A 17,880-nucleotide genomic window follows, 5' to 3' on the forward strand; every position below is an offset into this window, starting at 1 on the left:
CATCACTAATCGGAACAAAAATTAAATTCTCACCTCAAAAAAACTGGTTAAACACGTATGCCACCCGAACCTCAATTTACTGGCTTACTCTATCTATCTCAAATCCTAGTAATAATAACAAGTTCTTCAAAAATAGTATGACGGTCGAAGCTACACTATCAATTTTTGCTAATAGATGCATTATCCATTGAAATACATTGTTATAGTACTTGATCAAATGCATTCCTAACTGCAACTAATATAAATGACCGATTCAAGTTAAATTATTCACTAAGATTGACTAATTAGTTTCAACTAGTATGTAGCCCATGCTACCACACGGGAATGGATATATTATTAATCATGACTTTATTCATGTTTAAAAGGCTCACAATTCTAAATTCATATTATTAATCAGAAAATTTCATTAACAAAACTTAGCAGTATATATATTTGTTGATGAGAATGAGTGGTGGGGTAAGATAGAGCAGATGAAAGGAGGAGATGATAAGTAAGCACAATTTCAATCGAGCAGGCCAACAAACCTTATATGATATGGCTTATCAACTGGGGCTTTACTTATAAATAATTGGCATAAGAGTGGTTTGTGTGCATAGGTGAATTGTGCGTTGAGCGTATAGGAAATGCTGTTTGTATTGTCTATCTTTTAGCTTAGATGAGTATAGTTTGATTGAATTTGTATAATTTATTTGTGGGAACTATGTGATGTGTCATCAGTGGATGGTTTATTTTTATTTTATTATATTGTGTGCTTCCACATGAGTATGGTTCACTCTCATCACAGTGACATAAAATATGCTTTGGACAAGAAAGATTATGCTTTATTATTTAGCAGGTATTGTTTGGTAGATTAGATGTAGAAATGCAGGGATTTTTAGTTAGAAATGATGGTTCTAATTTATAATGCGGGGATTGTTTGCGTTTTATAGTATAATTTTTATAGAACTTTATTAATAATGAGTTCATCATAATAAGTAACAATTATAAATTGCACACACATACCCATTATAATTATTCTATTAAAGTAATGAGAAGAAGAAAAAGAAAATTTTTGGAGGAATATTATAGAATAAAATTTGATATAAAATGTGTATTTCACATTACAAACACCTACATGATGCTGGTAGCGGTCTCTTAGATTTTTCTCTTTCATTCTTTTACAAATGTTTTGTTAATCTCAAGTCTTTTATTTTAGTAATAGTGAAATAGTGCATTTCATTTAACAATCCACAACATTTTTGTGTCTCTCCATCTCTCCCCAAGGCCTTATCTAGTTAGTTATATTAATCCTTAATATTTTTTATTTAGTTTTTAATATAACCTACCTACTATCCTCAAAACACACTTGTAGACCAAACAATAATAAGCTGTAGGAGGCTTGCATGTAAAACACATGTAACAGTTACTTAATTTTGCACCATTTCAGAAATTAAGTATCTAGAAACACAAAGTTATATTTAGAGTAAAGTCCTAGTAATGCGTTCAACAATGACGACAATATATATTGAAATATAGTAATGTAATACTTACAATTGACTAATTTATCCAAAGGGGAAAAAAAGTAACTACACTTCACCAAAAATAACAATAAAAAATGGTAGGTAAGATGTTGCAATTGGGCCTTGGCTCAAGTGGTAGAGGGATGACTGATGAGATATCATGTAGTACTTAGCTACAAATCTTGCTTAACAAACAAATGTTGAGATGATGACCACTATTTTCCTTCCAGTATCAGATTTTTAGTTCTAAACTACCACCTAGGATTCAAAGCAAATTCAAATTAGTAAATTACAACATGCTTGACATGGGTTGAATAAGTTAGCTACAAAAGCTGGGACACCTGCAAACATGTACGCCACACACACATATTGATACAAACGTATCTATTTATGAAATGTTCACATGTGAAGTCATTTAATCTTACCCATAGAAGATTGAAAGAAGCAATAAAAGACATTTCAAGATATACATGACACTATTAGCTTACTATGTCAACAAAACACATGCTCTTCAAATTGCAAACAACACAAACTCCCAGGTCTAGCAACACATGAAATGCCCCAACAAATTGGAAACTTTATATAGATGCAGCATCAAGGTAAAGAGTAGCATCTTCAATGTGCTTTGATATCCAAAGACAAAGGTGAATAAATAATATTAGAAGAGATCAACTAAATGTTGGACAAAAGTAATCAAATGTCAAGTTAATACCATCACTAAATTCAAAGTAATTGCAATATTGAACTCTACTCAATGCCTCTCAAAGGCAAATACAAAGCAGGAACTTAAAAGTAGAAACGCATTAAAATACATGCATATTAAGAAAAAAGAAAACTACTTTTCATCTAGACAAAAGCTATGTCAGTGATCAGGAAACTATCATTAGGCTTGTGCTTATACCTCTTGTAATAATGTGCCCAATAAGGATATCAAATTAAACACACATAGAGAAAAATGAAGGCATCATCACTCTGGGATAAAATTTGTTAAGTTACAACTTATAAGGCATCAACTGTTTCACAACCTTCACCAAATTCATTTTGGTCTTCAACTTTGTGGTGTCTTCAACTTGAAGCACAAAAATTCATTTAGGTGCCTTATAATTGGTTCTTGTCACAAAAGACTAATCCCTGTAGCCTAGGTGTCTCCTCTACTTTCCAAAGAAAATAATAGATGGACACTAAGAACAAAGAAGGCATCATCACAAACCTCTAACCTATGCTTGTTAGATTAAAATTAGACTACATATATCCCAACTTTGATCAAGCAAACCAAAATGTTCTTAATAAAATTAGAGAGCATTTTTACAAAAATATTTTATATAGACAATTCAAAGAACTATTTAAAAACTTGAGACCAAGAATAAAATAGCTTTCATCTAATGCTATACATAAAATGGGTTGACAGAAAATTGCAAATCAATTTTCATATTGGTTATCTCTAAAACAGGGAACATGAATTGGCATGTGTACTGCTTGTTAGACATGAGCTTGAGTCCAAGCAAATGAGTGTCTATATAATCAACTAAAGGGAGAAAGACCTTAGCTTTTCTAACTTGCACACGCTTGCTCCTACTTTTTAACATAAAAGTGCATTACATAAAAATAAGATAAAAAATAAGTTGATACAAAATTGAAAGAAAGGAAGAAAACCCGGAGCTAAATTGTTGGGCCTTACCAAATCTTGTATATACTGTAGGAAGAAATAAACATGTCCGCATAATGGACCTACAAAATGGAAATTTTACAAAGTTAGATTCTACAAAAAGAAGAAAACATTCAGGTATTCTATCAAACAATTTCCGTGCATGTAATAAAAAGTTTGTTAGTTAAGTCCACCCCAGCAACAGTAAATTTTTTTGAGAAAAGGGGGTGAATGGCAAAGAGACAAACAATTAAACTTCATAGAATAGAAAATAATCAAACCTTGAATTAGAAGGTGAAATCAATGTGACCAAAGCATGCTCCAATTGAGTCAGGGAAAGTAGCTATGAGAAGGAGATAAAACGTTCCAAGTAGAATGGCATCGAAGGAGTAATGCTTGAGTGTGATATATAATTGGCTAAAAGGGTAAGGGAAAGTGGCTGGATTGAAGGCCAAAAGACCAAATATTGAAACCAAAGCTTAGATAACTCTTATAAAATTAATCTTTGCCACAACCTACAAAGTAATCAACTTTGTACAAAGAACATTATACTTTCAGATTTCACAATTTAAACCCATTGAAACCAAACATCAAAATCAACCAAATCAAGACTTAAAAAGTCAATTTAAAAAAAATACCAACCAAAATCTACAAAGTAATAAACTTAGTATAAAGAAAGTTATACTATCAGATTTCAAAATCCTACAATTTCACTCACCCTTACCCAAAAAAAAAAAAAAAAAAAAAAAGTTAGAGGCCATTAAAACTGAAGCAAGATTTTCATATTGTGAAGGGTTTTCCTTGATTTTAACAAACAAAAAGGGTTATGAATCCAAATTCCTGAATTGACAACAAACCATAATGGAAAAGAATATTAGGAAAAGAAATTATTACCTTTGCTTTGATTAGATTAGAGACTCTAGATTGTAGAAATATACCAACTCATTTTTGTAGAAAAAGAATTTGAATGATTTAAATCCAAAAAGAGAAGAATTCAAAAAAACCGATTACCAAAATAATTTTTAAAAAATAGTCACATCATAATTCTGATTTTCTTAACCCTAATTACTGGAACTAAAATCCAACTGCAATTGTAAAAGTTGAAAACATATAACGGAACTAATTTAACTTTATATTTGGGGGGAAAAAAGTCAAAGAAAGAATGGTAACCCATAAGAATTTAGAGGGAACTCTTTTTAGTTGACTTCATACTCCTTCTGCTTCTTTGTCTAGAAAAATCAGAAATAAAAAAAGTTGGTTTAGCGTAACTGGAAACAAACTGTTTTCTTTTTTCTTGATTGGAATCTCTGGAAACAAAGATTGAAGTGGATCAAACAAAATCTGTCATAAAACTTATCTAAAATAGATAAAAATTGAATAGGACATTGTTAACATGCAATAGAAAATTTTAAGAACTTAAATGTTTAAAGCAACTCAAATGTTTAAAGCAATATTAAAAAAAAAAAAAAAATACCAATAAAGGTTTCTGGCGGCTTGATCGGAAGATGTCAGATTCTTCCCATGTGCTAAATATTGTTTTCAGTAAAATCTACAAAAGGTAGAGGAGGAGGCTTACTATTCAAAGTATGTCACACCAAATAGGTTGAGAGCCATCTTCGTGCAAGATTGATATTTGCAAGAGAAGTCAATCATCAAGCAAGGACCAAAGGATTTTAAAAAATGTTGATATTGACTCAATGTAAGCGCATACACACAAACCCATCACTATATCAATTAAGGGAATCAAAGCTAAATGGAAAAATTACATAGAAAGATGAACCTTGGTGAGGATGTTTATCCAAAAGATCCATCCACACTTTTGAATCTTCAATCTCTATTGGTGATCGAAATTTTTGTAGCTTAAAAAATTTATAAAAAAAATTAAAAAAAAAACCCCCTCAGAGTTGTAGTTTTATGATGGGTCATTTTGTAACATGATGGCCATTTGGGTGAAGAAAAAACCTCTGAAGTTGTATAGCTGGTAAAAAAAATTCTCTCCAATCTCTTTTTTTAGATTACGTATTAAGGGTAATGAATGTAAGAGAGAGAGAGAAAGAAGCTGACCATAGAGAAATGGGTTTGTGTTTTTATACATGCTTCACAGTTGTATTATCACGAAGCAGGTCTAATGGATTTAGATTGGTACTACTGATTCCCAAAGCATGAGTGTTTAATGCGTTATTAATTTCATCTCATTGGCTTCTGTACTTGACAGCAAAATTAAAAATAATTAGATTGTACACGTGTATAGTAAAATTGGACTCCAATTTCAATTGAACAATTGGAAGAATAATTATGATGTGGTACCCAAATATATCTAGACACATGGCACAATATTGAAACTCTAATTTAGAATTCTAATTTGAGTTTCTCTTTGCTTCGCCTATTATTATATATATAGATTTCTTACTAATTACACCAAATTAGAAAGAACTAATTAAATGGTAATTTTGTTTTAGGGTAAATTTCATTAACTATCCCTAAGGTATAAAATTTTTTAAAACTAACAAATTTGGTCCCTTAGGTCAGTTTAGTCCTTAAGCCCCTTCACATACACATACTCCACCATTAGATCACAAATTTGTTCAGCCAAGTCCTCCACACCACTCTCCACCAAGCCTAACTCCATGGCAACGTTCTTGAATGCGATTAAGTGGAGCTTGAGGGCAATGCTCTCTGCGAGGTCTCCGCAAGGTTGTTGCGGCGAAAGTTGCTTGCAAGTTACCACCACGATCTGCTTTGAATCTTGGTTTCTCTACTCTATGGCTGAGGATTGGCTTGGGTATTTGTTGGGTTTGGTTGCTGTGTTTGATTTGGTATTTCTCTAAGGGTTGGTTTTCTTTTTTCTTTTTGAAATGGTGGTGGTAATCTTCTGTTTGGGGGTCTTGTTGATGATGGGTTTAGGTTTGAGAAGAGTTGCGTTTTGATGAAATTTTTGGTGTTTCTGGGTGTGGGCTTATGAATGGTGTGTGTGTTTTTTGGGTGCTATGTATTTCCTATTTATGTGAACAATTCTTTGTGGGTATGAATTCAAACTTGGACTCTCTTTTGCTTGGATGCTGTTTGTGTTTGAGTTTGAATTTGGTGGGTGTCCTTTCAGATCTGCATGGCTGGAATTAGTTTAGTGTGGTTTGGTTTGATTTGGGTGGCTATAAGCGTGGGTCTGTGGGAATTCTGATTTATGGTTTTAGTTTGATTTGGGTGGCTGTGAGTGTGGCTTTGTAGTGATGGTGGTGAGGTATTGAGGTGGTGGTTGTGGTCTCAACTAGCAGATCTGTGGGCTGTGGGTTTTTTTTTTTTGGAAAAAATGTAAAACTGACTCTCTAACTTTCAGTCTTTTTCATTTCAGTCCTCTAATTTTCAGTTTTATCATTTCAATCCTCTAACTTTCAATTGTTGTCAATTCGGTACTCCGTTATACCTTAGTTATCGACTGCTGTCAAGTGAGCCAAAACGATGTCGTTTTGTTTTTTTTTTTTTTTTGGTAATTAAAAAAATTAAGAAAACTGTTATTAAAAAAAAACATTCATTTTCATTTTGTTTTTTTTAGTAATTAAAAAAAATTAAGAAAACGGTTATTAAAAAAAGAAAATTCATTTTCTCTCTCGTCAGACTCTTTCTCGCTTTCTCATTCTCTCCCTGTCTCACAGTGCCGTGGTGCAAGGCCTCACTGCCACCACCGGCCTCCACCCACAACCTGCTTGCCACTGCTGGCCTCCATCTCTCCGTCTCTCTCTCTTCGTCACTCACTGCACCAAAATCTGAAACCCAAAGTCTCATACCCCCCCTCCACCAAAATCAAAAAGCAAAGAAAATAATCTCACACCCTCTCCCCCATAATCTCAAACCCAAACTTCATACCCAAAATCCCATGATCATCTCCTTCACAATCTAGGAAGTATTGACCAAAACCCTAAATTGCGAATTTTGGGGGAAGAAGGGAGAGTCCGTTTGGGTTGGCAGCAACAAGAAGAGTGAGAAGAAAGAGAGAGAGAAAACAAACCGATAAGAGCGGGCATGGCATAAGAGGCGATGGGTTTGGGTGTTTTCTCGACCTCGACGAGGCAAATGCGGTAGTTTCCGGTGATGGAGAGGTGACTGTGGTAGTAGAATTGAGGGATATCGACGTCCGCAATTTTGCAATCTTGAAGGACCGTCATGCCTTTTGGGACTTTCACGGAGTACCCATCGACGAACACTTCAATCGCGTCTTCCGGGTTAGGGAAATGGACTCGGGCTTTGGCCACAGGAGACCGAGGCGACGGAGGAGGGAGATCTGAAGTCAGGTCGGGTTAGTTTTGGATTTAATATTTGGCTTGATCTGGAAACAGGAAAGCACATATACAAGTGGAGTTGGTTGACCGTACGATAATAACAAGAAAGATAAAAGAGAAATTAATGAAAACCCAGATAGATAAAAAGATTTTAATGAAGACCCAGAAATAGAATCAAAAGAGACAAGTTGAATTTCTATTGAGGAAGACAAGTAGATAAGAGAACAGGATTTTATTAAAAAATAACTATAAAACCCAAACTATATTATTAGTTAGGCAAGGTTCGAAACAAATTTCATTTCTAACAAATTGAGTCTAGAGGACTCGATTTTGCTCTGAGAAAATCGAGTGTGAGACACTCGATTTCCAAATGCAAATTCACTGGGCAAAATCGAGTGCAGAAAACTCGAATTGTTAGAAATCAAATATGTTTGAAACGTTGCCTAACTAATAATATAGATTGAGTTTTATAGTTATTTTTTAATAAAAACCAAGAGAACACAATCTGGGTACCTCAGGAAAAAATTCCACCAAATTAAAGATACAATCTTGCAACAATGGCGAGTTGTGGTTTTCGCACACACACACCCAATATATTCTAGAGAGAGAAAGAGATAGCTGGAACATGTTTATATTCTTACTAGATGGCTGTTACAACTGCTAGCCTAGAGGTTGTGGGTGGAGGCCGGCGACGGCAATGAGGCCTTGCACCACGGCACTGTGAGATAGAGAGATAGAGAATGAGAAAGTGAGAGAGAGACCGATGAGAGAGAAAATGAATATATTTTTTTTAATAACAGTTTTCTTAATTTTTTTTTAATTACAAAAAAAAAAAAAACCAAAATGACGTCGTTTTGACTCACTTAACGGCAGTAGATAACTGAGGTCTAACGGAGTACCGAATTGACAACAATTGAAAGTTAGAGGACTGAAATGACAAAACTGAAAGTTAGAGGACTGAAATGAAAAATGCTGAAAGTTAAAGGGTCAGTTTTGCATTTTTGTCTTTTTTATTTTTTTGTCAGAGATAGAATGAGAAAGGGGCAAGAGAAGCAACAAAGGAGAGAGAGTCAAGAATAGCCAACGTTCTTGATGCCATTTAGGACCAAATAGTGGCCAGGGACTAAGTTGGTTAGCTTTAAAAAGTTTTGGACTTATTTGGTATTTACCCAAACCTCAGGGATAGTTAATGAAATTTACCCTTTTGTTTTATTTTAATTTTGAGGGTTAATAAACTATTTTAGAAAAATTTTAAGGCAACCTTTTTATGGAAATTTAAAAAGTTGATAAAAAAATTAATAATCTTTTAAAAAATTATTTCATGTTCTTAGAGCATTGGTTAACTTTTCATTTTTATTTTGTTTCAATTAATTAATTTGCTGGTTTTTATTTATTTAATTTTTTAAGTAGTATGGGTTGGGTTAGAGCATCCACAGCAGTGAAGTTAAATTTTTAGTTTTTTAGCTACACAAAAAGTCATTTTATTTATTTTACCTTTTCACATCTTACAACAGTGAAGCTATTTTAACTTTTAATACAATAAAATAATATAAACATTACAATAAAATAATATTTTATTCAACCACCACCACACAACCACAACCACCATTAAACCTATAAAAATCACTGCACAACTACAACCCCGCCGTGCCCATCAAAACTAGTGAAGAAGAACAAAAAAAGAAAGCAGAAAAATCAACACAGCCAAATCGAAACACAAGCATAGCTCGATCCCAACTGTCCAATTTGGACTCTGATTGGAGTTCTTTTTATATGTCCGGAGGTGATGATCAAATGGGCCGTGGCCCAGCCCAGCCTAGACCCGTACCAGTACGCCAAGTTCAGTCCATCAATGGCGATAATCGTGGTGGTGCTGATCACCGCTCTTTTCTTCATGGGCTTTTTCTCAATCTATATCTGCCACTGCTCTCAGGGCCCGGCCTATTCGAATAGCGTCCGAATGAGAGGCCTCTCCCGACGCACGGCCGCAGTTGGGCTCGTGCAAATTGGCGATGGATCTGTGGAGAAAGAAAGAAGGGTCTGGAGGAAGAAAGAAGAGATGGAGAGGCGGTGGGGAGAGAGAAAGGAGAATGAAAGAAAGAATAAAAAATAAAAAAGTAGTGTGAACACAGAATAAAAAATTATATTTCTTTTTAGCTTTCAGCTATAGTGCACGTTTATAGATAGATGTACACTGTAGCAAATAGATAAAAATTTTTAAGTATAGCTCTACTGCTGTAGCTCTCTTTTTTGTGTTTTGGTGTAACTAAAATAGCTATTTAGCTACATTGCTACAAATGCTCTTATCAAGGATTGCAAAAATGTTAAAACTTAGATTTTAGCACTTGAAACCCAAAAAACCCACTCTATTAAAACTTGCATATGCTATAAAATTTGCAATCTTGCTATAGGGCACTCTCATTTTTGAGATTGCACTATAGCTATATCTTATAAAAAAAAAAAAATTATTTTAAAGCTTTCTCTCTCTTTTTCTCTTTAAAAAACATATTTTATTTCTCTATTTTTTTATTCTTTCCTTCTTCTCTATTCAGACTTGCCCTTTTTGTTTTTGTTTTTTGTTTTTTGTTTTTTTTTTCTTCGCTCTCTGAAATCGATCTCACTGTGGCTCCCCGCTTGAAGGTATCTCATGACTTGGATTTGAACCAATGAAGCTACTTCCCTTCCAATTATTTTCAGTGGGTTTTGATGGTGGGTCACGATGGCAGTGATTTGGAGGCACGGTGGTGAGATCGATAAGTGTGTGGGTTGGATCTTTGGGTTACAATTTTGTTTTGATGGCTGGTTGTTTTTTCTAGATGGTTGTGGGTTTTTTTTTTTTTTTTTTTTCCTATGGGTTAGATCAGCCACCGGTGAGTGCTTGGTTGAGATTTTGTTTTTGCAATGGCTGGTTTTTTTTTGTGGTGGTTGGTTGTAATTTTGGTGGATGGTTGTGGTTATACTTTGGGTTTTTTCTTTTTCTTTTCTTCCTGCAAGTGGTTGTGGTTGCCACGGTGGTGCTGTGACTTGTGGTGGTGGTGGCTATGGTGGTTTATGGTTGCTACAATGGTGGTTATGGCAAGTGGAGTAGTGGTAGGGGTGGTGGAGGAGGTGGTTGCTATAGTTTTTTGTGTAGTTGTTTTATTATTATTTTAATGAGTTTTTTTATATTATTTAAATGAAATAGTAAAAAATATAGAAGTTTTGATGTTTGATATATCTTAAAGTGGGGGTGGTATAATAGATAAAGTAAGTTTTTGAAATGTTAAATGCTAAAATTTTTAGAATCCTTGATGGGAATACTCTTGGGGATTTGCTTTGGTATTTTTTATAATTTAATTTGTTTTAATAAGGCTGCATTTGACAATATGTAAAATATTTTTTGAGTGTAAAATATTTTTAGGTGAAAATATTTTTGGGAAAGGAAAATATTTTCAATTGTTTAGCTGTATTATGAAAATTGTTTTGGAAAGTGTTTTCAGGTGTTTGGTTGCATTCTAAAAATGTTATTTTTCTACTAGTTTCTCACATTTTCTTAGCAATTTTCTCAGCTTCCAAAAAAATTTTATGACGAAAAATTTAAATATATAAACTTAAAGAAACAAAAATAAAAACAAAACCATTCATTAAACTAAAAAATTCGGTCAAACTGAGAGAGGGAGGAAGAGAGAGTGATCGAAAAATGAGGGAAAGAGAGAGGTAGATCGAGAAAGAGAGAGATCGGTCATGGGTGGGTCATGGGCGACAAGATCGAGATGATGTGATCGGTCAAGCGGCAGCAGGCTTTGGGCGGTGATGAGATTGAGATAGCGACAGTTCGATCTAGAGGGCGGCGGTGACGAGCTTCAGGTCCCAGGTTCAAGCTCTCTCTCTCTCTCTCTCTCTCTCTCTCTCGGTTCGGATAAACACAAGAAATGGTTTGAAGGTAAATCTGAAGTGTAAACCATTTTACACTTGAGGCCCACCTATTTTATGGTCAAACTAGTTCATTTTTTGGTTGACTGAATTTTTAGCCCAAACCTAATACTCTTCCTCATGTAAAATATTTTCCTAATTTCTATTACACTCGAAACAAACACAGCCTAAGTGCGAATGAAGATTTGAACATTGATTTTTCTTATGAATAAAATCAAGTAATATCACTGAACTATAAAGTTCTTGGCTTTGAACTTGGCATCGATGAATAGATTTTGTGTATGTGTGTGAGTTTTGTTTTGAGGAAAATAATTAATTTTGAATTGCATTTACTAACAAACTTGTATTTATCTATTTTATGGATAGGGTTAGAATGTTGGGTTTAAATTTTTTTAGGAGCTCAAGGTTATAGGGATTTTGTCTTAGGTAAAGTAACCATGAACTAAATAAAGTTCTTGTGTTTATGCATATTAGAACTATGGAATGAATTTTGATCTCTCTCTCTCCCTAGCCCATCAACATTTGATATCTTTTGCTTACCCATTTGAGAGAATATATGGCTTTTGGCATGTATGTATGCATGTAGTCATTAACGTTTCAAATGATGAGATTCATGTTTGTGTCAAAATTTTCTATACAACAGAGAAGGGTCTGCATTAACAATATCAAAGATATTTCTGCTAAACTGCTTAAACTATCAGCACTCGGACATAAGCTTGTACTAATATGTTAATAAATGAGCAATCAACAACTAAATAAGATGCTCTCATGGGTGACAATCTTCAAAGCTAAAAGCATTTTAAGTACCATTTTGTTTGTCACAAAAACAATATTGTGAACAACTACAAATTACTTGATTGTTAGACCTCTTGTATGGAATCAGTGATTTAGCATATAAGAAGTCTGTTGCACAAAGAATAACAATATTAGTCCTTTGTAATTTACTGAATGGCCTTAGCCTAGCTATATGCTGCTTCTATTCTGCAGTGTTTGGAAATCATCATACACCTCACTGTCCTGTTTAATGTTTGTCCAGAAGCATTTATTGGACCTTAATATTACTTGAATTTCATTTGAAAGTGAAATATTTTTCCTTTCCCATTTGCTATTTAGATTTTACTTTTTTTTTTCCACCTTTTCTTCTTAAGGGAAATTTAGTGGTTTCATAGGATGTGTGTGTAATGTCAAAAGCTTTTGGGCGTTCTAACGAGTTTGAGCTTGAACACTATTTTTAGGCTTGGTTCATGCTTAAGAAAAACTTGAACATCTTATTTTTATTATTGAGCTAAGCTCAAACATGCACTATTTGATAAAACTTGGCTTGTTTACAGCCTTATAATTACTCAAGGTAATTTGTAGAGTAATATGAGTTTACCACACGATGTAGTTAGTGTACGTTTTTAGATCCCTTAAAACACAAGTTGTTTAACCTAATTATTTAGGCAAGTGATTACTTAGGTAAATTATTCAAATCTAGGTTAACAAAAGTAAATCATATAATGTAAACAATGTGGAAAATAAAGAACACAATGATATGATAATCCAAGAAAACCAAACCGATAAAAAATTTGAAGAGGATTTAATCTAGCTATCCTCAAGATAAAATAGATCCACTATGAAAGAATTGAAGTTTTACAATAGCAACTTAGACCACTAACATCCTATTGCTTCCTCGAGTAGAAAACTTACTTCCACGACCATGTGACAGCTCTGAGTCCACGAATTATTTCTTTCTTGGATCCTCAGCAACCATAAGTACTCTCACTTGTGTTTTTCTTTAAGCTCTTGAAACAACATCTGAAGAGATCACCAAGTTCTCGACATTAATCTTGATCTTGATAACCTTAAGTATATATGAAGGTAAAAACCTCTAGATCTCACAAGAGATTCATACACATAGCATATCAACAACCTTTAAAATATGGTTAGGGTTTTTCTTTTTATATTTGAAGCAAAACATAAAACCCTACACATCATATGGGCTTGGGCTGAGTTGGAAAATTTTGCAGAAAAACAATCTGCACGAGTTTCGATCGATCGAGTCTAATTTTTGATCGATCGAGCCTTGTAGAAATTGAATAGTAATTTCCTACAGTTACTTGATTCTAACTGAAAGTTCAAAAACGTGTACAAAACACCTTTGAACGTTTAGACCCCCAAAATACACCTTAACCAATACAAGCAATATGTCAAACAACTAGTGTGCGGAAACTTAACACATGCTATAATACGAAATTGGTTAAAGACTATCTAAGCCATAACAAAATAAAACCACAGCAGATAATAAATAGGCAAAGATAGAGAGGAAGGAAGATGCAAACATAAAGACAACACGCGATGTGTTATCGAAGAGGAAACCGAAGTCCTCGGCGAAAAACCTCTTCGCCGCCCTCCAAGCGGTAATCAATCCACTAGAAAATACAGTTGGGATACAAGGACAGCAATAGACCCTCCAAGCCTAATCTACCCAGTGCACCTAAGCCCTCCAAGCTTCTTGCTCCAACGAGGTTGCGCCGAACCTTTTTCTTTTCTAGCTTCCCGGATTCCGCTACTAGACCATAGCATCAACCAATGAAGATTGGTTCCTTCCTAACTGCTTCCCAGAAATCCAAACAACTGTCTCACAGTGAAGATGATGGTGAGAACCAGGTCTGGTATAATGCCTCTCAAGGATTTGACAATGGAGAGGAAGAGAGTAGGGGAATTTGAAGAGACTCTAAGGTAGAGATTGTGGGTGAAACAATCTGCTTTTTCTTTAGGGTTTCTCTCTCAAAATTCTCTCTGGAAACTCTCTTTCAATCGTGGGTAAAAGGGGTATTTATACTAGAGTGGGAGAGGAATGTGAAACGTCAGGTTTTACAAAACAGGGGTGGCTCGCGGCTTGACTAAGTCGCGAGATCCAGTCGCGAGTTAACCGTATGACCAGTTGTCCTGTTTTGTCCTGTAGTGCTCCAGCTAGCATGACTGTTCATCTTCCAGCATGCTTGGCACGTGTGCTGCTTCTGGCGGCTTGCAGCCGCAAGTCACCCGCGAGTCCCAGCCGCGAGTCTCTGTTTTCTTGCACACTCTTGAGCAAACTTCACTCTATCTCACTCACTACCCTTACAACAAGCCCACCTAAAAACAGGGTTACTAAATGCTGAATTACAAGCAAATTTGGCACGGAATAAAGCCAATAAGATGGTTGAATAAATTCAACCTTACACTAACTTTACACATAGACACACTTTGAGCAGCCTAAATCTAGACTAAATGTTTTGATCATGGTTTGCCAACATATAATATTGAAGTTCTAATATATTAGTTCCTAATTTCTTAGATAGTAACAAACTCCCTCTTTGGCAATCCGTGACAAAACACATATCAAAACAAAAATGCTCAAAGTTACAAAATAGTCCATTACAACAAAATGCCCCAAAACAATTCAACCTAACTACTATCTATTAGTTATCAGTGTAGACAGCAGCACGAATGAATCAACCTGTATATTCTTGTAACACTCAACAAATACATAAATGCATGGGTGGAAAATACAAGTAAAAAAAAAATAAATTGTTGATTTCACAAAACAGAAAAATAAAAGACATATATCATGAATAACCTCATAGATATAAATCAATAATCAACTGGACCATATGTGAAATAAGAAACAATAAAAATGCTAAACACAAAACACAATTGTCTCCCCCCAATATATACAACCAATAAAACAAATACATTAGGGGCCAAAAAAAATGAATACATCATGAATCTCCTAAATACAATCTAAATCTCCCTCTATCAACAAAAACACAAAAACTCCCCCTATCAACATGACACAAAAACTCCCCCTATCAACATGCATAAATACTCCCCCTTTTTGTGACGAATTGCCAAAGGGCAATCAAGACTCATCATCAAAACGTGGAGGTGGGGAAGAATGTCGAACACTCGCCAAATCTGCACGTAAAGCCTAAAGCTTAGCAAGCACATCCACCAAAATATGTCTATGCACCGCCTGAACGGTCATGATAGTCTCCAACATACTCCGAATGGAAGCATCACTGGATGAAGAATGCAGAGGAGCAACAACGGTGATCGACGAACTCCTTAGCAGATGGATTACTAGATGAAGGAGGCCGAGATGTATCACTTGTGGAAGACTCAACTCAGGGGCGTTTAGAGATAGCTTTCATCTGAGCCACTCTTTACCTAAGAAAGGTGGCACCTATGGGGGCGATGATATGAACAAACTCGGATGCAGGAAAATCCTCTAAACCCAAATCTAACAAAATCCTATGAATGAAAATCGGAAAGAAAAGACCATGCCCTTTCGAGCTACTCCTATAAACCTCAACTAAAGAGCTAATAAACAAAGAGGGAAAACAAATAGAAGCATCGGTGACAAGAGCATACAAAAAAGCATATCTCTCAATGGGAATAGTATGTAAATGAGAGAGAGGCCAAATGAAATGACATGAAATCCGGAAAAATAGATAATTGAGCTTAGTAAGCTCATGAGAGGCGATACGAGGATCAGTACCCCATTGAATGGTAGTACCAGTGATGAGTGACATGATGTCATCAAGAAGAGGCGTCTCATCATAAGGATAAACAGGCTGTTGTACCAAAGGTACACCAAGAGCAGAGGTTACTACTTGAGGAGTAATGACATACTCTTCTCCCCTTATCCAATTCTTCACAAACTGAATGTTGGATAAAGTGGAGTGGATAGAGAGATTCGAGTAGAACTCTCTGATCAAAATAGCCAGAGGAGGATGATCTACATCTAAAAGAGGCAACCAACCCCTACGATCAAAACTACTATGAATCTTAGGATCAACCTCATCTAAAATCACTTTCCACTCAGCCCACACCTTCCTATAGACATTCAGTTTCTCAAAGGTTTCCTGATTTTTCGGGCTAAGAAACTTATCACTCTGGAAAACAGGGGTAGAGGAGGTGGAGGTTTTCTTATGGGCTCTAGACTTCCTAACCATGATACTAAGGGTTGGAAAGAATGGAAAAAAGAAACAAAGAAAAAAAAAATACAAGGGCAGACTGCATTTGAGAGAGTTAGAGCACAAAAATCTCAACAAATAATAATCTATATGATGTATGAAGTGAATGCACATATGATGCATGCTCTAATGCATTAAAAACAGTTCAATTTTACTTTATGAACTAACAATTGACTTGAACATAGAGTTTAGAACAAAAACCCAAAATTTTGAAAAACCTAATTTCAAAAAGTAACCCAAATTGAGCAATTAACCATCATACTAGTTAGGAAACATCATATAATGAATTAATCAATCAATTACACAAGTCAATTTTACCAATTACATCCTAATTGAACAAAATCCCCAATTTCATGTAGTTTCAAGCCCTAGAATTTCAAATTGTTCTCAAATCACCAAAGTAACCAAATTAATGCATGGGAAACATGTTAAAAACATCTAAGAACAAAAACCCAGTATCAAATTTGAAAGAAACCAACTCAAAAATAAAAAATCCCAAAAATCTATAGGTTCGAAAATTTCATCTAAAATGCATGAAAATTGTGAATAAAATGAAAAAAGAAGGGGTAAAAAGGTCTTATCAGCACTTGAAGACAAAAAGCTTGAGAAAATTTAGGAAGAAAACGACAAAAAAAGGCTTGGTGTGGATCGGTCAGCGTAGAACACGGAAAGAGCTTTTGAAAAGGATTTGAAAAGTGTGAGAACATGTGAAAGAAAGTTCCTTTTTTAAAAAACTTACTGACTAATTTTGGATCGGTCGAAAAACAAATTCGATTGGTCAAAAATCATATTGGATCGATCCAGCATCAATTGAGAACCGATCGAGCCAGGCAAATTCAAACCTAATTTTATCGCATTTTCAATTGGTCAAGCGTTCGATCTTTCAAAAATTTGGAAAAAACAGATTTTTGAAAAACAGAGCATTTTAATGCGGAAACTCCCCAAAGTACATTGTTTTATAAATAAAATGTATGAGTATAAAATGCAAAGTTTTTCAAAAACACTTGAATTCAACCCAAATCTTCCAACAACAAAATTTTAAATCAATTTGTCCACAAAAACTCAAACATTAAAACATATTTTGCATCAAAATCAAGGAACTTTTGATCTTAGATGGTCACAACAGGATCACACATAATATCATGTACGAAGTTTAGCAAAGAATAACTTGTACAGTGTGTGCAACTCGTAAAAGCATGAGATACATGTAAGGTGATAAGTAGATAGTAAACAATTACAATTTCTACAAAATTTATCACATAAGTTTGAAAGTGACTATCACCTAAAGAGTTACATCATATAACTCTCACATCTCCTAGAATACAAGCTTGCAATCATGTAAGTTTCTTGATTTGCCTCATAATGTACACATCAATTTTATTTCAATTTGAATTTATTATATCCCAATAATGTACACACCAATTTTATTATTTAAACTGAGGTTACAACTTATATTCTTTTTGTGCATGTGCTACACTTTTTCAAGCACAAAATCTTACGATATGTACTAAAGTGTTCATGATTGGCTAGTAAACAGTGATAAGGTAGTT

At 34.6% G+C, this 17,880-nt stretch overlaps 1 pseudogene; it reads right to left on the minus strand.

The window, feature by feature from the left end:
• The window catches only part of LOC126697174 (uncharacterized), a 69,464-nt pseudogene that overhangs the window by 29,833 nt on the left and 21,751 nt on the right, over positions 1-17,880 (minus strand).

The sequence above is a fragment of the Quercus robur genome, chromosome 8, assembly GCF_932294415.1.
Source record: "Quercus robur chromosome 8, dhQueRobu3.1, whole genome shotgun sequence".
In the NCBI taxonomy this organism is placed as follows: Eukaryota; Viridiplantae; Streptophyta; class Magnoliopsida; order Fagales; family Fagaceae; genus Quercus; species Quercus robur.